We start from the raw sequence: 23,984 nt of genomic DNA, 5'->3' as shown, positions 1-23,984 counted from the left end.
TTTGATTCTGTGAGATCAAGCATATCAAGCATATGAATCACAATCATAAATGCAAGACTGTAAACGACTCACTGTATTTTCTGATTTGTAAAGTGACAGATTGGTAATGTGAACAAGCTTCAATGTTGTTACCTTAGATTTTGGCATTTGCACTTGAATAAAACTTTCTCTTTTATTTAGAGTAAACTCAAATGGAGCCGATTTACAATTTCTCAGAAGTTTATTTGTCCATAATAGCAACTATCCCCCTCTTTTTTATTTAAAGGAAACCTAAATAAAAGTTTATCTACCATCTACCACATAGTTAAATAGCTGGGAGGTGCTTGAAGAGATATTTGTCTTTAAGCATCTTCATAAGCTCCTGATAGAGCCACAAAGAGACATCTATTCATTATATTAATTATTTCTGGCTCTCATTTATGATTAGTTTCAATCATGATTTATACTTGTAGCCAGAAATATGCCATAATTTTGTTTTTGAAAGTACTAATTGAATTAAATAGAACATTTCAAGATGGTTTCAATCACAATTGTTTTTTAATTTATGTAAATGTTATCTGTATATATGAACAAGTTGGATTATCACTGAATAATATTTTTGAGTACTACTTCTTATAAGACGAATAGTGAAGATTATGGTGATGAGAGGAAAGATCCCATCACCCATAGATATTTAAATAAGTAATTATTTTTAATTTTGTATGTCTATTGTTCTAGCTTTTAGTGCTTATGAATTCCACAAGGATGGATATACCTATTATATATCTTTGAAATGCTGGACTGTAGATTTTTAAATTTTTTGTTTAGGTAAATTAATGAATACAGATTTAGAGGAAGAAAAATATGGAAGGAAAGAAATCACCAAAATATACTGGCAACAATTTTAAAAAAAATAAGAAATGTTATTATGAATAATCTCAAGTAACTGATAATCTAGTAGATATGTTAGGTGTATGATATAATTTACAAATAAAGAAACACACACAGAGACTCTTTTTCTCTATAACTAACAGAATTAAAATTTAATATAAACCAAATCAAGCAACTGTTAGAGTTTGGATGTGAGACATTCCCCCAAAAGCTCATGTGTGAGACAATGCAAGAAGGTTCAGAAGAGAAATGATTGGGTTGTGAGATACTTAACCTAACTGAAGATAGGTGGGGTGTGGCTGGAGGAGGTAGGACACTAAGGGTGTAGCTTTGGGGTATACATTTGTATCTGGCAAATGGAGATCTCTCTCTCTCTTTCTGCTTTCTGATCACCATGTGAGCTGCTTCCCTCTGCCACACTCTTCTGTCATGATGTTTTACCTCACCTTGAGCCCCAAGGAATAGAGCCAGGTTTCTATGAACTAAGACCTCTGAAACTGTGAGCCCTCAAATAAATATTTTCTCCTCTGCAATCATTCTGGTCAGATCTTTTAGTCACAATAGCAAAAAAGTGACTGAAACAGAAATCAGTACTAAGAAGTAGGATCATTGCTGTGATTAACCTGACCTCATGGTTCAGAAGCTTTAGGGGTATTTTGGAACTGGCCAGAGAAATTTTGAGATGTTTAGCAGTGCAAGCTAGAAATACTTTAGATTGTTGTAATGGAGCTTAATGGCGGGATTCTGTGGAAGCTCAGAACACCAGAATGCCTGTAGGAGAGTAGACAGTGAAGACAGGGCTCAAGAGAGTTCAGAAAAGGAGGAGTCTGTTGGAATTTGGAGTTGAGACTATTTGTGTTATGTTCTGGCTGAGAAGTTGTCTGCATTTTGCCCATGTCCTCAGACTTTCCGTGAAGCTGATTTTAAAAGTGATGGACTTCTTAATCTGGATGAAGAAATGTCTAGGCAGCATAGCATTCAAGTGGTGGCATGGATATTGCTGGCAACTTTTAACCAAATTTATTATAATGATCAGTAGAGCAGAAAGATTGGAAAACTTGAACTTGAAAGGTGGGAGTAAAACTGGAGCTAAGGAAGTTACAATTGCTGACGGTATTGAAATGCTAAGGACTTTGCTCAGAGACAATGAGAAAGATGGCTTGAGGGCATCTCAGGAATTGGCAAGACCACACCCATCTCAGACTCAGGGGAGTAAAAGTAAAAATTCTCTTGAGAAGACACCAGTGGGGTACCCTTCTTGCTGCACAAGGGGGCCTAGGAAGTTTTTTCAATATGCTCACCTACCCAAGTACTGCTGCAGCCAGGGTCCCTGGAAGCTTGGCTGCTGCTCCAGATGGCTGCAGAACTGTATCAACCACATGGTGCTGGTTCTGCAAGAATGTAGAATGCTGGAGTTAAGGGGTCATGGAGGCTTCTACCAAGATTTCAGAGGAAGGCCTGGGAGGCCAGAAAAAGTGCAGTAGGGTAAGAGTCGCTGCCATTAGCCCCTGAGAGGACAAAGTGCAATGGAGACCTCAGAAGTTAAGAAATGCCAGTGCTGTGGAATGCCCCTTGAGGAAGGCTGCAGGAATTAAGTTGAGACAAACCAACAGAAAAGACCACTTGGGCTTTACACAGAGGCAAGTCTATACAAGACCTTCGGAGAGAACCTTATAATGCCATGTGCTCCAGATGCCAGACACAGAACTACAGGACCTGTTTGCCCCGCTGGATTTCAGTCTTGCTTTGGTCCTAACCCTTCTTTTTATGCCCCTATTTTTTTGGAATGGAAATGTTTACTCTGTGCCATTATACATTGGATACTTGTAAATTGCTTTTAATTTTACGGGAGTTCACAATGCAAGATTGCTTTGAGCCTCAGAGAAGACTTTGGACTTCAACTTTGAGCAATCCTGAAACTGGTGAGACTATGGGGGCTCTTGGGAATGGACTAAATTGACAATACAATGGACTGTATTGTCAGATAAGTGTGAGATTTTTGGGGTAGGGGTTGAATGTTATGGTTTGAGTGTGAGGTATCCCCCAAAAGCTCACATATGAGAGACAATGCAAAAAGGTTCAGAGGAGAAATTATTGGTTTTTGAGAGTCTTAACCCAATCAATGAATCAATCCTCTGTTGGGATTAACTGAGTGGTAACTGAGGCAGGTGGGGTATGGCTGAAGAAGTTGGAACATTGTGGGTATGGCTTTGGGGTTTATATTTTGTCCCTGGTGAGCAGAGGTCTCTTTCTGTTCTTCTTGATCATCATCCCTCCACCATACTCTTCCACCATATTATTGGAGTCCCCGAGGAATAGAGTAGCTGTCTATGAATTGAGACCTGAAATTGTGAGCCCTCAAATATTTTCCTCCTCTATAGTTGTTCTGGTCAAGTGTTTCAGTTACAGCAGCAAAAAAGCTGACTAAAACATCAACTACCCCAAAATGGTACTAAGTTATCAGACTTTAGCCAGTAACAAATATTGGCTATTAAGAAAGAGTTTTTATAACTAACAGATTGGATCATAGGAAGAACTTCCTAAAGATACGGTATAGAATATTGGACCAATGTGAAATTCTAAACTCCTTCACTTAAAAATGAACTCTATTATAGACTGCTTCTGGGTCAGCTGCAGAGGATCACTGCATGTTTGTGCCCAATGAACTCTAAGCACTGCACCTTGGGCTGCATGATCTATAGTCAATACAAATGTCTCCTAGCTCAGATGCGGACAGTGTGTGTGAAATGGTTTTGGATACTGCATTCCTTTTTCCAAATTTTAAAAGTCAGCTTTGTGAAGTATAATTTGAATACAATAAAACTGAAAAATCTTTGAAAGCACAAGAATATTCAAATCACTCTATAATGTTATATGTACCCTTTTAGAGGTCACCTTTTTCCCAGCCACTGAGGAGGTCAACCAATGATCTGCCTTATGTCATTACAATTTTGCCTGTCTAGAATTTCCTATAAATTTCTGTTGGTTGTTTTATTCATTTCTAAGATTCATGTGGGTGCCTGTGTCTTATCAGTAGTTTCTTTATTTTTGCTGCTTTAATTTTGATTAACCTTATTTATGGACATATTACAATTTGTTTACTCACTCATCGGTTCATAGGCTTTGGGATGTTTCCAGTTTTATCTTGTTATAAATAAAGCTTCTATGATCATTCAAGTACAGCCTTGGGAATGGACAGATGTTTTCATTTCTCCTAGGAGTAAAATACCTTGGTCATATGGCAAGTACATATTTAACTTCATAAGACACTGCCAAACTGCTTTCCAACATGGCTACTCCAGTGGCATCTCGCCAACACTGTATGAACATCGTTTCTATTTGACTCACATCCAGCCAAAATTTTGTATTTCCATTCTTTTTTATTTTCATTCTTTTTAATTTTAACCATTCAAAAATGTTTGTAGTGGTAGCTCATGGTGATTTTAATTTTAATTTCTCTAATGACTGATGGTATTAAGCATATTTTTGGCTGCTTAATTTTCATTTGTAAACATTTTATGTAGTCCTTTCATCTATTTTGTGAAGCTTATCTCTAAGTGGTACATAATTTTTGATGTGACAGGAAATGTTAAGTTTTATCTTTTAGTACTATATTTTATTAAAATTTCCTTAAATATTCAATTTTCTAAACTTACTTGTTTACTTCTGATAGGGTAAGGTTTTTTTAGGTGTCTTATAATTTACTTCAAATGTGATCATGTTGTCTGTGAACTAAGATAGGTTTATTTTTTCCTTGCAGTCTTTACAATTTTCTCTCTTTTCCCCTAATTTTCTTTCCCTGGTTCTATTGCTTAGATCTCCATTCCTAAAAAGAACAGAAGTTGTCAAAGAAGAGATCCAGTTGTATTGTTCATGAAGTTTTATAGAAGCATTCAATCTTTCAACATTACATTTAATTTTAGCATTGGCTTTTTAAAGATGTTCACAGTTAGGTTAAGGAAGTGTCCTTCTATTACTACTTCAGTGAGAGATTTTAGCCATGAGGGATAAATGCTGAGTTTTGTTAAGTGTTTTTTCTATATTTGTTGTGATGGCTATATTTTTCTGTTCCAGTCTGAAAATATAGAGATTTAACCTGACTCCTCTTTAGGTAGTACATTAATCTGTATTTCTGAGAAAAATCTGAAATTTGGGCCCATAATATTTTAATATTTTGTGAAGTTTAATGTGTCAGAATTGAATTTTGAAATCTTCTGTTTTCATGAGGGATATCTGGCCTTGTTTGTTATGAAATTAATCCTCATAGATTGAGAGGGGAATCTTCCTGACTTAATTATTTTTTGGGTTAGTGTATACTCCACTTGTTGGTTTTATTTTGTTTTTCTTTGTGATATTCTTTGAAACATGTTGTTTTATTTGTCTTGCTTTGTACTTTTCTGCCTTTTCTTCAACTGCATTTTAATCGGAACTGCCTCGTAGTAGATATACCATTAGGTCTTCCTCTTCACATAGGTTACTGAGTACCTTGAATAAATTGTGGTGTTTAACTTGTTAGCACATGCTGTTTTGATTCCTTAGAGCTCTTGAAGATGAGATTGCTGGCATTTCTTTTGTAGCAGAAAACTAGAAGGGATGAAAAGGAAATGCAGACTTTCTGGTAGCCATTCTCCCCAGTCTGCTTCACTGTAGGATCTGGGAGCTATCCTGTTCACCAGAAAAGCTTTGCCCCAAATCCATAGAAAGTAGTCAGGGAAGACTCCTAGCTCGTCTACTAATCCACAGCAGGAGTTGCGTGATTAGCCTGGCAACAAGGAGTCCCAGGTATTCTTCTCTGCAGTTGGTCATTTAGTCATTCATTCAACCAATACTGAGTGTTTGCTATGTGTTTACTATGCATTCATGAAGTTTGTGTGTATTGACGTTTATGGATGATAAGCCATAATTGTAATAGATTATGAAATGAGTTAGTATGTTAAAAAGTGGTAATAGTTTTGGAATATGAGAGACTAAGAGAGATTTCAAATACTCAGGAAGAGAGTGTGCTATATTTAAAAAGGCATTCAAAGCTCTTCAAATTGAACAGGAAGGATTTGACAGAAGACTTGAAGGAGGTGAGAGGTGGAACCTTGTGGCTAGGGAAGCATAGTTCAGGGAGAGGGAACTGAGAGAGCTAAGGCTCCAAGACACTGGCCCACTCTGTCCTGACACTTAGGAAAAAGAGGTCCAAACCTGCTCCTCCACATGGACCTATGCCCTGCTATCATCTTGCCAGGTGTTCTCTTACTCCTCAGAGTACATGGAAAAGACAATGGTCAGGTTGGTCTACAGAAATTGACTTGGCTTCTCAGAATTCTTTTCCATAAATGTGTTAGAAGTACTGAGAACGTATGTGGCACTTTACAATATTCTAAAATGAGACAGAGAAAACCAATTAATCTGTCACTGGGAGAGTTTATTGTACATCATTCTATGGTAGGGCAGTCCTGATGACAAATAGCAAAATACAAGCAAAATGATGATTAGTGTTTGATTAGTTGCTGAAAACACCTAGGCAGAATTGTTCCTGCTGCTTCTTCTTTCTTGAAGTTTAAAATAGCCACGCTGAACATCTTATCTAAATGCAAAAATGCATTATTTATGATTGGCTTTCATCTATTTAAAGATTTCAAAATTTAGGTTCCTCCAGTATCCTTGGAATCCATCAAGAAAATTAGTCAGATAATCTTGAAGGCAGTATAATTTATAAAAGAAATATAGCATTGAGACCTTGAATATTAAACAATTTATTAATGTATCATTTTATGCATAAACAAACACAATGTACATATGAACTAAAATATCACTCTGTACCCCATAAAGATGTAAAATTATTATGTCAGTTTAAAAATTAAAACAAAAAATTAAAAAGTGCATTCCTCTACATTTCTCTCTTCATACTTGATTAATGTAATTCATTTCTAGTGGGCTAAACTTTTCTTTTGTAACAAAATGGAATAATAATCCAAATCTTTCAAATTCAGATATAGAATATAAATTAGATCACACATGAAAAATGCAATTGTTTTGACAGCTATTTAAATGTTACAACTGTATTTTAAAATAAAATCACATGCCCTTTTATATTAAGTAAATTTTTATTTTCTAAGCATTATATATCAAAGTGTCTGCATACCTATATACACATATGTATTAAGTACATATATATTTGAGTACACTATGTATCTAGTCTTACTTTAGTTCTCAATAAATATGTATACATGTTTTTCCAGGATTAGAGTTTTCACTTTGGAAGGAGAATTGTTTCAAGCTTTTGCTATAATATAATAGAAAAATTAATTATTATGTAGAGACCTGGGCACAGTTTCTGTTCTCCACAGATTTAGTGTGTATGTGTACATGTAAGTGTGTGTTACTAAAGTTCTTGAGTTAATCAAGAAGGGGTTAACAGTGTGACTCAACAAGCCAGCTGGATTTACTAAAGATTTTTTTATATAAAGTTCCAAGAGCCAGGCATTGTGGCATATACCTGTAATCCCAGCAACCCAGGAGGCTGAGGCAGGAGGATCATGAATTCAAAGCCAGCCTCAGCAAAAAGCCAGGTGCTAAGCAGCTCCCTGTTTCTAAATAAAATACAAAATAGGACTGGGGATGTGGCTCAGTGGTCAAGTACCCCTGAGTTCAATCCCTAGTATACCCCCCAAAAAGGAAAAATTCCAAGAACCTTACAAATTTCCTTTTTAGAAATAAAATTTAAATAAAATTGTTTTTTTTTAAAAAATGAATGAATCTAATTAGAACATGGCAAAAAGGGCGGGGCATGGTGGCATTTTTTTTTTTTTTAATGTCTGATAAAAGAGGCTATGGTTCCAAGTCAAGACACAGGCCCTTTTGTATGGTGCCAAGGATTATCAGACAATATTCATGTCAGATTAGTGTGTACTGTAATGATCTCATTTTATTTTTTTTTCTTCTGTAACGACCCTATCTCTATTAAATAAGGTCTCATTCTGAGATACAGGGGGTTAGGAGTCAAACTGTTAGCACTTAACAATTCAGGGTAAAACAACTATTTTTGAAAATAAAAATAAAGCAGAATAAATTACCACTGTGCAATGTCACCTAGGATAGAAACTCCTAAGTTAGCTATTAGCTTGAGGCATTGCTTGATTTTTGTAGCAACAGAGGGTTGCCTCATGGAAGGCTAAATGCCTTTGTCTAGTTCATTGTTTGCTTCTGTGTCACAATCTCACTATCTAAATTATGTATGCTCATTTAGGACTGAGTCATATGCACATGATTAGACCAATAACTTCACTCTAACAATTAGAAAATACATCAAATAACTATTTCTGCTTCATGGACATGCACAAACAAATGTATCCCTGTTTGAATACACAACTAGTATATTCCTGAAGCTTACTTAGATTTGAAGTCTTCCAAGGTGAATTAGGAGCTATAGAATTTGTAAATTGAAAATGAAGTAATCATTTTGTCTGTTGGCATTTATCTTTCTATTGTAAGAATGTGTCTGTTTTCTTTATGGTATCTTAATAGTGCAACTAAATATATAACTGATCATCACACCATTTATATCTAGAATGTCTCAATCATGCAACTTTGCTTTTGTAAGTATATCTATGAGTAAGAGAACATAATTATGCCTTATTTTGTGATTTTGATCCTTTTCATTTCTTATTTGTTTGTTTATTTACTTGTGGTAGTGGGGATTGAACATAGGGCATAGGAAGAAAACACTCTACCACTTAGGTACATCTCCAGCTATTATTTTTTTTTAATTTTATTTTGAGACAGGGTCTTTCTAATTTACCCAGGCTGGCTTCCAATTTGCTATCCTCCTCCTCAGTCTTCTGAGTAGTTGGGATTATAGGAAAGTGTTTTAACTTCCATTGAATTGTATTTCTTTTCATTTTAATGTTAAAAGTGGAAAACCTTAAATTATTTGGTGTGACAAATACAATATTATATCATATTTATATATTCTTAGTTTAGTGTATTTCATACAATATTTTGGGTTTCTGTTTTATTGGAAGGCCAGGAAAATATCTGGCGTTAACTTCAAATATAAGGATATTTGCTTGGTGAAATCTGATATTCTTCAGTTACACAAAAATATCTTTTGAATTATGTTTCTCTTCCAATTTCTATAACTAGTATGTACTTAAGTCTTGCATCATCTCTTGTATGGAGTCCTTGAATCTGTCTTTGAATCCCACTCAAATCCAATCGAATTGGAGAAGGGTGGTCTTTCAAAAATAATAATTTAAACGTGTAATTATTTGGGCTAACAGAACCCTACATAGTAGTTTTGTGAACTAAAGGACATTATTGTTCAAATAAAATACAATTTAAGTAAGTAGGTTATTGTATAACTTAAACAACTGTACTGGGGATGATATGGGGAAATTTGGAACTTAGGTAGTTCTGTTAAGGCCATGGCTCTTCGGTAGAATATGGGGATGAGACATATTGCTTCTTGATTGCCATGAAAGAAGTAGAAAAGTTCAGCAGCAAGAGCTGGCTGTTCCCATCTTAACCCATTAGCCCATTGTTCAGTCACTAATAGAAGGACTGCTGGCTGGAGGTGCTTCCTAACATAGGAAATAAACAGGATATACTGTGTAGAACACCATGAAGTATTCTGCCAAAGTGATTTTATAGCATTAAATAACTGGAAAACTAGAATCAAAGACATTTGTTGGAGCCAGGCACAGTGGTACTTACCTATAATCCCAGCAACTCTGGAGGCCAAAGCAGGAAGATCATGAATTTATGCCACCATCAGCAACTTAGTGAGGGCCTAAGCAACTCAGTGAGATCCTGTCTTAAAAAAAAATACTGGGGATATAGCCCATTGGTAAAGCTCACTGGGTTCAATCCCTAGTACCAAGAATAAAAAAAATTTAAAAGAGACTTTGTTTGGAGCCAACAGAGAATTAAGTTCACAGGGAAATAGCCACCCCAATCCAGATAGACAGGTGCAATCCACAGATAAAAGATGATACTATTTTGGAACCAGAAAGCAATGGAGCCTTAGACTGGTAGAACATGTAAATGATAATTTGGCAATCTGTTAGAAGTTTCGTATGAACTGTCAAGAAAATATTGAGTGTGGAATATCATGAAAACAAGGAACTTGTGGGGTTGCATCTTGGAGGAAAAGGACACATTTTGTAGGTGTTACTTCTAGAAACCCCACAGATTCTCATAGTGAAGACCTTAAAAAATTATCTCAGAATCTGGCAAGATAATCCTAAAAAAAAACAAAGGCTGAATGTATTCTCTGATTTGTGGATGCTAACCCAAAACGAGGGAGGTTGGGGCAGGGAATAATAGAAATCCATTGGATTAGAAAAAGGGAAGTGAAGTGAAGGGAGGACAAGGAAAGATAGTGGAATTAATCGGTCATAACTTTCCTAGCCTTGTATTTATTTGTGTACAACCAGAGCACCTCCACTACAACCATAAGAGTGGAATCCTATATAATCTGCCAAAATGCATTCTACTGTCATATATAAATAAAAAGAGCAAATTTTAAAAAATAAAAAAAGAATTTAATGAATTTTAATTGTAGATATTTTCCAAGAGATTAAAGTATTTTACACATTAAAAAAAAAAAGAATCTGGCAGGAGGAGTGGAACAACAACCATTGAGGAATAATCTCAACTTTCTAGTTAGCAAAGGGCCACACCCAGAGGAAATAACTTTGCTAGAAACTTTGCTAGGGGAAGTCAATTCCTCCCACTCTAGGCCCTTCACCCTTTATCTATAACCTAAGGGGAAAAAATGATCAATAAGCGTCAGGAATTCTAATTAATAAATTGGGAAATGCCATAGTCGGGAAAGGGATTAGGTAGTGAGGCATAGCTATTTCCCTGAAGGAACACTTCTGAAGATTACAACTCCAAGGTATGAAATTAAAGATTTATATTTAATCTGAAAACATAGCATTTACACCCATTGTTCCTTACCACCACATCATCAAGATCCTAGTGTATCTGGATTATAGTTAAAAGTGCTATAAAGCATGGTCTCTATTTAAGAAGGAGTTCTTAGGGAAAACTAAAGACACTGGAGGAGATAAAAACAAGGATATTAAAAAAAAAGCTGCTGCTAGGTAAAGCTATAGCAAATATTAAACACAGTCTAACTTTCAGTCAGATTAGCATAAATCCTCACACTAAAGGCCCATCAAGCCCACTTTCTGTTACTCAGTATATCATGTCTAGATTTCAAGAACAAATCACAAAATATGACAAAAGGCAAGGAAAAAAATTCAGTCTGTATAGGCAAAGCATTGCCTAGAACTGGATTCTGATGAGACAAAGATGTTGGAATTCTCAGTGAGGGAATTAAACAAAGTATGTTTAATGCAACTAGGTCTATAATAGAAAAAAAAAGTAGAATCTTTTAAGAATAAATGGTAATTAAAGTATATAAATATGTAGTCTAAGAAAGTAGTGAGGGGCTAGAGATGTGGCTCAAGCGGTAGTGCGCTCACCTGGCATGCGTGCGGCCTGGGTTTGATCCTCAGCACCACATACCAACAAAGATGTTGTGTCCGCCGAAAACTAAAAAAAATAAATAAATATTAAAAAAATTCTCTCTCTCTCTCTCTCTCTCTCTCTCTCTCTCTCTCTCCTCTATCCTCTCTCACTCTCTCACTCTCTCTTTAAAAAAAATTCAAAAAAAAAAAGAAAGAAGTGAAATGAATACTGGAAATAATAATAATTTTAAAAAGCTATAATAGAAGAATATTTTCATAGTTCATCTTTAGACTATACCCCCAAAATGAATGACTCTTATTTACTTGGTTAATGTTCATTCATTTCTCAGCAGTGGGTTAGCCATAATTTTCTCAGATATGCAGTCTCTGATGCATCTGTTCCTCCATGTTTTTATACTTAACTCACTATCTATCTACCAGGAAATTATGTTATCTTTTTATATGACAGTCTTCTTGAATAGACATAGCCACGATATATTCAATATGTATCACTTACTGTTAACAATTTCTAAGAGTTAAAATAACATCACAATCCTTAAAAATGATGAAGAATTATCAGTAAATTGTATATTTTATTTGAATTTTCCCCAAATCATAATAGTTTACAATACAAAGGCCAAATATCTGAATATTTAACATTATTATTTTATACCAGGGACTAAACCCAAGGCTTAAGCACTGAGCCACATCCCCAGCCTTTTTTTAAAAAAAAATTATTCACATATGACAGTGGAATGTGTTACAATTCATATTATACATATAGAACACAATTGTTCACATCTTTGGTTGTATACAAAGTATATTCATACCCATTCATGTATTCATACATGTACTTTGGATAATGATGTCCATCTTATTCCATCATCATTTCTAACCCCATGCCTTTTCCCCCCAGCCCTTTTTTTTAAACAAGGTCTCAGTAGGTTGCTTACAGACTTGCTAAATTGCTGAAATTGGCTTCCCACCTGTGATCCTCCTTTCTCAGCCTTCTGAGCTTCTGGGATTACAGGCATGTGCCACTGCACCTGGCCATAACTTATTTTTTAGTCATTTGTGGTATTCAGAAATTAAGAAATGAATTTTTTTTTTCTAAAACCACCCTAAGTTGTAATACAGATGATGTGGTTCAAAATAGAATTATGACTTTTGATTAGTAAGGATGTAGTGATTGAATAAACACCTAATGATTTGCTCCAAGGAAAAAAACTCTTTATAAGTATTATTTGAGATATAAGAATAGCTTAAATGATGAACTTTTATTTCCTTTCCCTGGCTGTGACCTCAATAAAATTTGGAAGACAATTCTCCATTAGTCTGTCATGCTTCTGCGCATTTTGTGAGCAGAGGCACTGACTTTCACTGAACTGGACTACATATTTCAAGGACATTTGTATATTGAACAACTTTGGAAGATATAGTGTCTACCTTCAGAGGAAAGTGCAAATATACTTCCTTTCCACTTAAAAAGACTCAGGATCATTAAACTCAAGGTTCCTTTCCTGTAATTTAGTGCACTATGTGAGCAGGTATCATCGGGCCTCTTTGCATTGCCATGTGGGAATAGGGGATCAGGAACTCAGCCAAATGCTGAGTCTGGCTTGTGCTATTATTGATAGTAATAAACTGCCCTTTGTCTCTGACACAGGAACCTTAAGTCTTCTGAAAGGATTCAGGATTCTATAACAGGCTAATGTATTACCTTGCAAGTAGGCTAAAATGTAATATCCTTTACAATTCTTAGCATACACTATCAAAAATATGCCCTTAGTTGGGAAGATGGTACTGCTTATTAGCAACAATAATTTAATGAGGGCAGGAATGAGTTCTGAAAATAAGAGTAATCACTCATTTTGAGAAAAGAGTAATCCCATCATAATGGGAAAAATAGTCCTAGTTGGAAATATTGAGAATAATAATTTAGCCAAATGGATAACAATGATTTCTCTTATCTTGTAAGTCAAAGTCTGAGGGTGAGGGGTAAAACAACACACTATGCTGTATTTGTAAATTCCTTGCTACTATGTTAGTTAAGTTAAACATAAAGAAATCTATTAAATTATTTATACTCATATGTTCACACTATAGTTGGGAACAGACAGGCACAAACAGGCTTGGTGGAGCTCTTAACAGGATGAAAATGAACCTTGAAAGTAAAGAGAAGAGATAGACTGATGGAGAGAAGGGGGAAAGAAGGAGGAGAGGAGAGATTAAATGAAAGGAATAGAGAGCAGAATAATAAAATTTGACATATATTTCTCCATTTGACTGACTAATTTAATGCAAGGTAAACCTTATATTGTAATTTGTTAAGAATATGACATTTTCACTCATAATTTTCTACCTGGCTATATTGGTCTAATTTTGGAAGTTACCCTTCTAGTGCATTTGACTTAGAAATTATAGTCAATATACCTAAGACTCCAAAACCCCAAGTTAAAATGTTAACTTTTCTTTTAGTGGCTCAATAATATATTGCATTATTGGGATAAATATACAATCACATTTTGAAACTTACCTTCAACTACCCATCCAGTGGTAAGTTCGGCCATGAGCAATAGTTGAATCTTAGGAATACAAATAATTTGAGTGTGTTGAATAAATTGTAATGTAAAAAGACCTAATAAAGAATTACCAGGAGAAAGCAAACAAATAAAACATACACATATTCTTGTCTCATTAGAGAAAACTTGACAAATGCTGCCCTACAACAAATATTATTTAGTTATTGCAAAATTAAAGTTGAGAGATAAACAGCAGTAAGATAGTGGAACAGGAATTTTTCTACTGTCATCCTTTCATAGAAGCATTGATTTTGAAAGACACCCATGATTGAGAGTACCCCCGTGGGAGTCAAGGAGTTCAGCAGAGAAGTTCCAGCATAGTTGGAACAAAGAATTTTAAAAAATAGATGTATTGAAAAGAGTGGGAAGAACAATTTCACTTTTCCTATGTCACCTGTCCCCCTTGATTTTCCACAGAGGAAAATGAAAGCACAATAATCACCAGGCTTACTCAGCCATGTTTCTTGCCCCACCCAGAATACTTTAGTGATTGGCACATCTGAGTGGTTGGGAGAGGCTGGGAGCAGGGAAGACAGGAAGGTACTCATAGCAACAATGGTCCAGAACTCAATAAGAAGCCATAGATCTTACCAAATTCTTTATGAACTTCATAAAAATCCCCCTGCCCCTGAACCACTCAGTATGATTTTTATGCAGCTCCCAACAACTAATTTACAGGTACCTCTAAAATTGTTTGTGCCTTACACATCTGCCTGCTGTGACTGGCTCATGCCATGAGATGTGCAGACATTCCAACTGGATAAGATTTGGAGAAGGGAGACAAATTTGAACATTTCAGGCCAATTCCCTAGGGAAAATAAGTGGGAGGATTTTAGCACCTGACCTGGATTTGTGAGATCAAGAAAGGCATATGATTTCCTCACAAGAAGGAACACAAGATCTAGAATGATCATATCTATAGAAAAGGTTACAGAGAGCCTCAGAATTCATAGCTGAGCCAAGCAGTGAAGATGTTTCTTGAAGCAGCCAGTGAATAATAGAGGTGACCCTTTCTTCAAATGATAAAATAGTGACAAAATACTTTAAGGAACATGGAAAATCAAGGAAACATAATTTCACAGAAGGAACATAATTTTTCTATAACCAACTCAAAAGAAATAGAGAAAATTCAAAGTAATTAGGAAGCTCAGAGTGACATGCTCAGAGAGTGACAAGATAAACAACTCAATTATATCTGGAAAACAGTGTATACAAATGAGCAGTTCAACATAGATAGAAATCATAAAAAAATACACACAAAATTCTGAAGAAAAATTCAAAAGAGAATATCAACAGGGTCAACAGTATGAACCACAGATTGGTCAAGCAAAAAAAAAATATATATATATATCTCAAAACAAGTTATTTAAAATTAGCTAGTCATGTGAATAAAGGAAAAATTTAAAAAAGCAATTAAGGAAGCTGATAAAATTTAAGGAAAAATATCAAGAGAACTAATATACAAATTATGGAAGTCTTGGAAAGAGAGGAGAGAAAGGAAGGGACAAAAATATTATTAAAAAATGATATGAATTTCCCAAGTATATCCAGATACATGAAGCTCAAAATATTCCAAAAGAAAATTATCTTAAATAGGACTTCACTGAGACACATGAGAAAAATGTCAAAAATCAAAGACAAAGAGAATATTCTGAAGTCAGTAAGAGAAACGTGACCTGTCACATAAAAGTTACTACCATAACATTATCAGTGGATTTCTCAGCAAAAACTTCACAGACTAGAGAGAGTGGAGTGGTCTATACAAAGCATTGAAAGAAAACACACAAACTCTTGACCCAGAATATTTTACCTGGTAAAGCTGTCATTCAGAAATAAAGTAGATATAATGACTTTGCCAGACAAGCAAAGGCTAAGAGAGTTCATCTCTCTTCAATGTGGCTTATAAGAAATGCTAAAGGGAGTTCTTCAGACTGAAAGGAAAGGATAATGGTTAGTCACATGAAAACAAGTATAAAACTCACTAATAGAGTAAGAGTATTATCAAATTTAGGATACTCTAATACTGTAGTGGTGTTTCATAAATCACTTTAACTCTAGGATTAAGATGAAAAGACAAAAAGTATTTAAAAAACTACAGATATAATTACTTGCTAATGTATTCATAATATATGAGATGTAAATTTTAACATCAAATATAAAATGTGGTGAGGGAAATAATAATATAAAGTTTGTGTATCAAAGGTAAGTTGTTATCAGCTTATGATAGACTATGCTACCTAAATAATACTTTGTGTAAATCTTAAGGTAACCACAAAGCAAAATCCTATAGTAGATACACAAAAGGTAAATAGAAAGGAATCTAGGCCTACTACTATGAAACCCATCACATCGTAAGTGAAGATAGGAAAGAAGAACGGAACAAAGGAATTACGAAACAAAAAGCAATGAAGAATGACAAATAAGTCCTTACCTATCAAAAATTATGTTAAAAGTGAATAAATTGAATTCTTAAAAAAGGATTAGGGGTAGGTGTACATGCACCAGTGAAAATGAACTTTAAGTAAAAACTGTAACAAGATTGAAAGAAGGTCATTATATAATGATAAAGAGGTTAATTCATCAAAATGATGAATTAATATATATGTAATCAGCACTGGAAGATCTAAATAAATAAAGCAATTATTAACAGACATGAAGGGATATATAGACAGCAATATAATAATAGTGGGGAATTCAATACTCTAATTTTCACAATGGATGTATTATTTAAACAGCAAATCATTATGGAAACATTGAATGTGAAGTACACCTTAGGCCAAATGGATCTCATATACATATGCAAAACATTCTAACAGTAGCAGAAAATATATCTTCCCAAGCACACATGGAACATTTTCTAGAATGGAACATATATAGGTGACTAAAAAGTCTTCAAATTTTTAAGAATATTGAAATCATATTAAAAAGTTTTTCTAACCACAGTGTAATAAAACTAGAAAATAATAAAGAAAAACTGGAAAGTTTACATACATGTGGAAAAAATTAAATAGTACCCTTACGAAAAACAAATTCAATAAAGAAAAAAATGAGCCAGGCGTGGCGGTGCATACCTGTAATCCCAGCAGCTCAGAAGGATGAGGCAAGAAGATCACAAGTTCAAAGTCAGCCTCAGTAAAAGTGAGGCATTAAGCAACTGAGACCTTGTCTCTAAAGAAAATATGAAGTAGGGTTGGGAATGTGCTAAGAGGTTAAGTGCCTCTGAGTTCAATCCCTGGTACCAAAAAAAAAAAAAAAAAAAAAAGGAAAAAGAAAAAAAGGGAAGTCAAAAATATTTTGAGGGCTGGGGATGTGGCTCAAGCGGTAGCGCGCTTGCCTGGCGTGCGTGCGACCCGGGTTCCATCCTCAGCACCACATACCAACAAAGATGTTGTGTCCGCCGAAACTAAAAAATAAAATATTAAAAATTCTCTCTCTCTCTCTCTCTCTCTCTCTCTCCCCTCTCTCACTCTCTCTTTAAAAAAAAAATATTTTGAGACAAATAATATGGAAATACAACACATCAAAACTTAAAAGATGCAGCAATAGAAGTTCTAAGAATGTTGTATTTATATTAATAAATTTCTATGTTAAGAGAAAATAAAGATCTTAAAGAACTAGATGTATCTTAAAAACTAGAAAAAAGAAGAACAAATAAAGGCTACAATTAGGGCGAATAAAATAACAAAGATCAGAAAAGAAATAAATGAAACAAACTAGAAAAACAACAAAAAATACCAATGACACTTAGATTCAGTTACTTAAAAGATAAAATTGACAAACCTGTAGACAAATTAACAAGAGAAAATACTCCAATAAATAAAATTATAAATTAAAGAGGAGACAGTACAACTGATACTAGAGAAATACAAAAGATCACAGGATACAGACTACTATAGACAATTATATGCCAACATTACTGAAAAATCTAGAAGAAATGCATACATACCTAGGTGCATTGAACCTACTAAGACTGAGTCATGAGGAAATGGAAAATCTGAACAGCTCAATGAAGAGTGAGGAGATTGAATTGGTAATCAAAAACCTATCAAAAATAAAAACTCAAGACCAGATGGTCTTACTGGTGGATCTACCAAATATTTAAAGAATAATCAATGTCAATCCTTCTCAAACTCTTCAAGAAATTGAAGAGGAGGCAACTTCTCACTTCACAACAGCAAAGAAAAACAAAACCCAAACTCACTCTGCTGGACTAGCATTATCCTGATACTAAAGCAAAAGAAGCATATTAGAAGAAAAGATAATAGGTCAGTATCCATATGAATATAGTTGCAAAAAACCTCAAAATACTAGCAAACCAAATTTACAAGCCCATTAAAAAGGCCATATGTCACGGTCAAGCAGGATTTATTCCTGGGATGCAAGGATAGTTTAATATAATACATCAGTAAATATGACACACCACATTAAAGGAATGAAAGATAAAAATAATGTAATCATAATAGTTAAAGAAAATTCATTTGACAAAATTCAATATTTTTTCATGATAAAAATCTCAACAAATTAGGAATAAAAGGAAAGTGCCTCAATATAACAAACACTGTAAATGACAAGCCCACAGGTAACATCATATTCAATGGTGAAAAGGTGAAAGCTTTTCTTCTAAGTTCAGAAGCATGACAATTGTTCCTCCTCTCACCACTTCTAGTCAACATTGTCCAGGAAGTTCCTGCCTAAGAAATTTGGCAAGAGAAAGAAATAAAAGACATCCAAATCAGAAGGAAAGAAGTAAAATTGTCTCTCTTTGCAGACGACATGGTTTTATATGTAGAAAACCCTAAAGATTCTACCTAAATCTATTAGAACTAATAATCAAAGTCAACAAGATTATAGGGCATCAAATCAATATACCAAAATTAGTTATGCTTCTAAATATGGATATGGGACTTTCCAAAAATAAACTAAGAATACAATCTATTCATAATATCATCAAAATAATGTTACTTAGGGATAAATTTAACCATGAAAGTAAAAGATGTATGCACTGAAAACTGTAAAATATTGATGAGAGCAATTAAAGACATCAATAAATAGAAGTATATCTTGTGTTCATGGATTGGAAGAATAATACAGTTTAAATGTCCAAATGACCCAAAGTAATCTCAAGATTCCTATCAGATGACAATAGAATTATAGTAAAAGTAGGAAAAATATCATAAAATTCATATAGAACCATGAAAAGGCCCCGTATAACTAATATCATCTTGAGCAAGAGAAATACTTATGCGAATTGAGCTGCATTACTATAGTATGCTGATTTTAAGTCCTTTGGGTATAAACCGAGGAGTGGAATAGATGGGTCTAATGGTGGTTCCATTCCCAGTTTTCCAAGGAATCTCCATACTGCTTTCCAAAGTTTATTGCATGGAGTCCATTCCTTAAAAGAAGAAAAAATTAACAAATAAATGACCTAACATTACATCTCAAAGACCTAGAAAAAGAAGAACAAACCAACACCAAAATTAGTAGAAGACAGGAAATAATTAAAATCAGAGTTGAAATCAATGAAATTGAAACAAAAGAAACAATTGAAAAAATTGACAAAACAGAAGTTGTTTTTTTGAAAAAATAAATAAAATTGACAAACCCTTAACCATGCTAATGAAGAGAAGAGATAAAATTCAAGTTACTAACATACGTGATGAAAAAGAAAATACCACAACAGATAATACAGAAATACAGAAGATAATTAGAAATTATTTTGAAAATGTATTCCAACAAAATAGAAAATATTGAAGGCATCAACAAATTTGTAGAGCCTTATGATTTGCCCAAATTGAGTCAGGATGATATACACAATTTTAACAAATCCATTTCAAATAAAAGATGTTATCAGAATACTACCAACTAAGAAAAGCCCAGGACTAGATGGATACACAGCTGAGTTCTACAAGACCTTTAATGAAGAATAATATCAATTCTCTTCAAATTATTTCATGAAATAGAAAAAGAGGGAGCACTTCCAAACTCATTCTATGAGGCCAATATCACCCTGATTCCAAAACCAGGCAAAGACATATAAAACTTCAGAAATCTCTGATGTACATAGATGCAAAAATTCTCAATAAAATTCTGGCAAATCAGATACAAAAACATATAAAAAAGATAGTGCACCAGGATCAAGTGGAGTTCATCCCAGGGATGCAAGGTTTGTTCAATATATGGAAATCAATAAATGTAATTCATCACACCAATAGGCTTAAAGATAAGAGCCATATGATCATCTCAACAGATACAGAAAAAGTATTCAACAAAATACAGCACTCTTTCATGTTGAAGAAATATTTGCACTTCCATAGTCATTGAAGCGCTATTCACAGATGAATAAATATAGAAAAACACAATAACATCCTTTTTATCCTTAGAAAAGATCTTAAATATTCTGGCCACTTTTGACAACATGCATGAAACTTGGGGACATTTTGCTAAGTGAAATATGCCAGGCACAAGCTAATACTGCATGCATAACTTATATAAGAAAACCAAAAAAATTGACCTGAAAACAATGAATATTAGGATAATGATTACCAGTGGTTGGAGAAATAAGGAAAACTGGGAATCAGTGGACAATTACAAGATGCATTATTACTGGGTACTTGATGAATAGCATGTTGATTAGTTAAGCAAAATGAATGGTCTCCTTGAAATTTGCTAAAAGTAGATCTCAAGAGCCCTTACCACACACCCACATATACGTAGCTATTTGAGGTGATGGATCTGTTAGTTTGATTGTGGTAATAATTTCACAATGTGTGCGTATATCAAAGCATTGCAGTGCATGGCTTAGAGATATATAATTTTTATTCATCAATCATACTTCAGAAAAGCCAGAGGAGGAACAAAGGAACATCACATCCGACAGTCCTCATCATTCATTTGCCCATGTCAATGTTACCTAGTGAAAATCATTTTAAGAAAATATTCCAAAGCACACTTCTTGATGGAATTTTAGCTGTAATGAGACTAATGACAGGTGAAGAGATATCAGTGTCCTCTGTTGGAAGCCTTTGATGTATTTAAACTCTAAAGTAAATTGGTTATGAATGTCAGTGCACTAATATACTAATGAAGATGAACAAAGAGTTCAGAAGAAACTGAACAGCTGAACTGGAAGCAGAATGATTGATGTGGTGATGGTATTAAAAGACCCAATGAGAAAAGTCTTCTTTCAAGACCCTTAAATAGGGTATGGGAGCCTGAAACAAATGCAGTACACTGGAGCTTCCACTGGAATTCAAACAGTGGTTTTGAAGTAATGTTTAGGGGAGATGCCAAACATATTATTCTAGGAGATGATAATATTATTGGTTTTATTAATAATATCAGTTGTCTTCTATGTTGAAGACTTTGACCATTTTTGCTTTCGATTTATCTGTTATCACATTTTTGGAGGATAAATAGTGTTTTCCATATTTTTATCAAATATAATCAAAGACAAAGAGATTCAAGGTAAGGTGGAGCTATGGTGTAGCAGAAATTCAGACTAAATTCTGCTCCTCTATTTATTATAAAAAAAGAGAAATTCTCCTTGTTTTCAAAAAGGTCAGCACTCTGTATTTGCTTTCTATTGCCATTTAACAAATTTAACCATACTTACTCAAATTACCACAGTTGTAATGTCTTTTAAAACAACACCTGTTTTCCTCCGGTGTTAGGTGTGAGGTCCCCATTTCCTTGCCTGTTAGTAGGGGATGATCTTCTTCTGGAGGCCACCTGCATCCTTTGTCACATGGCACCATCAATTGGGACAAGTCCAAACCTGCATAGGCAGATTGAGTGCTCACATTTTCAATCTCTCATTTTTTTTTCTTCTGCTACAAGAAAACCCTGCTTTAAAGGGGCTTTTTAATCTAGTCATTGTTATCTTAAAGCTTACTGACTTGGGACATTAGTTACATTTATGAAATCATTTCACAGCACTTTCTAGATTAAAGTTTGATTAAATAATCACAGAAAGGGAATTTTAAAAGTAGGCAATCCTTAGAGTTCTCCCTACTATAATCTCTCTACAATGACTGCATATTTGGAATATGTGGTATAATTTTTTAAGCAACTGAAATTTGTATCCTAATGTTTTCAGAGAATGACTCTTTAAACCTTTTCTGGAAAAATACCAAAGGTTTTTACAAGGACTTGTGAGTTACCCCAAAATATTCTACTTGATAATTAAATAATCAGTCCTGCAGGGTACGGTGGCACATGTCTGTTAACCCAGTGACTTGGGAGGCTGAGGTGGGAGATCTTGTGTTCAAAGCCAGCCTCAGCAACTGCAAAACACTAAGCAATTCAGTGAGACCCTGTCTCTAAAAAAAAAAAAAAAAAAATCATGGCTGTGGATGTAGCTTAGTAGCCAAGTGCCCCTGAATTCAATACCCAGTGCAAAAAAAAAAAAAAAAAAAAAAAAAAAAAATCCTGCCTGATATGTTAGCATATTTCCTTTACTATTCTAAAGTTAAACTTGATCATGTTTTCTTGGATAAGAAGCCTGAAGTTAGACATGGCAGTAGAGTGGCCTAGGTTCTTTTACACCCACATAACTGCTATTTCTGCCCTCTCCCACATTGGGGTGAAGGATGGAAGAAATCAGAGGAGAATGGACTATCTTTGTGGCTTGTAGGCCTACGTTTTTCAAGTTGCCATTTCCCCTTGTGGAGCTTTTTGGAGATTACTCAGATTGCTCTGGTTAATTCTGTTCTCTTTTTAGTCTGTCTCTGTGACCAAATAGAAAACTAAAAGGACCATATCGAGTGGTCATCCTCTGAATTCATAATGTTGTTCGAATGTGATCCCCTGATCATCTCATAATATATTTTTTGTCTTTCTGCTCTCCGAGATGACATTTTCACAATTTATTTTTCCTCTTCAAGCCTCTGATGCTTTTCCTTCATTTTTATTCAAATAGTATGCCTTTTAATCTTTATTTTACAGAAAAAATTAGAGGCCATCAGAACAGAATTTGCACAGAAATGACCAGCCATTTCCTCTTTACAACAGAAAAGTCTTCACACTTCTCAAGAATTTCTGCTCTGTGTGTGCTCTGGATCTCAAGACTCTCACCTCCTCTAGTCATTCTCCACCCTTCCCAATTATTCATGGATTATCAGCATTCTTCGTTTTAAACTGAATGGTTCTCAAGAGAGTACAAGCATGTATTTTTTTTTTCTCTTAAAAATAAAAAAAAATTCCTTATTGACACTTCTTTTATTAATCAGAACTTTCTAGGGAAACAGAACTGATAGATTGTACATGGTGGATGGATATCTCTACATATAGATATATATCTAAATCCCTTTAGAAATGGCTATATCTACATATAATGGGAATTGGCTCACATGATCAGGGAGGCCAGGAAGCCTCATAATCTGCCATATATCAGCTGGGGAACCAAGGAAGCTGATGGGTCTACTCATTGTGATCCAAGGTCCTGAAACCCAGAAAACTGATGGTGTAACTCTCATTCCCCAGTCAAAAGCCTGAGAATCTGGAAGGTTGATGGTGTAAGAGCTGCTTTCTGAAGGCTCAAGAACCTAGAGTTTTGGTATGCAAGGGCAGGAGAGATGGAGGACCCAGCTCCAGAACAGTGCAAATTTGCCCTTCCTTTACCTTTTTCCTCTGCTGAGATTCTCATCAGATTCCATGGTCTGCCTACATTGCTGAGGGCAAAGTCTTTCTCGGTATAGCTCAGTGCAAATGCTAATATCTTCTGGATATACCTTTCTAGACATATTTAGAAATAATATTTAACCTGGAGGTTCTGTAAACCATTCAATTTGATGCCTAAAATTATAACCAATATACTTCGCTCTCAGCTACAACTCACCTAACTGTGCTTCTTTACAGAAATAAAATTCTCCATGGGAATCATGTAAAATAACTTTCTGCAAAAGTCTTTCTTTTACTATTCATTGATTCCCTTATAAATCATGCTTTTTCTACATTCATAAAATATGTCAAGCATCTAACTACTTCTTTCCACACTCAAAACTATCACTCTGGTCCAATACCTCATCATCTCTGACTTGGATTATCAAAGTGGCCTTCTTCCTGT

At 34.6% G+C, this 23,984-nt stretch overlaps 1 long non-coding RNA gene across 1 annotated transcript in view; it reads left to right on the top strand.

Moving 5' to 3' along the window:
- Positions 1-23,125, top strand: part of LOC308645525 — a 250,822-nt gene extending 227,697 nt beyond the window's left edge. The window contains exon 5 of the long non-coding RNA XR_014021229.1: positions 22,865-23,125. This is a non-coding gene — a long non-coding RNA (uncharacterized lncRNA). The remainder of the gene's footprint in view (positions 1-22,864) is intronic.
- The last annotated feature ends 859 nt before the right edge of the window (positions 23,126-23,984 follow it).

The sequence above is a fragment of the Spermophilus citellus genome (assembly GCF_964194105.1).
Source record: "Spermophilus citellus genome assembly, chromosome: 3".
Lineage (NCBI taxonomy): Eukaryota > Metazoa > Chordata > Mammalia > Rodentia > Sciuridae > Spermophilus > Spermophilus citellus.
This window is presented reverse-complemented; position numbering and strand designations above follow the sequence as displayed.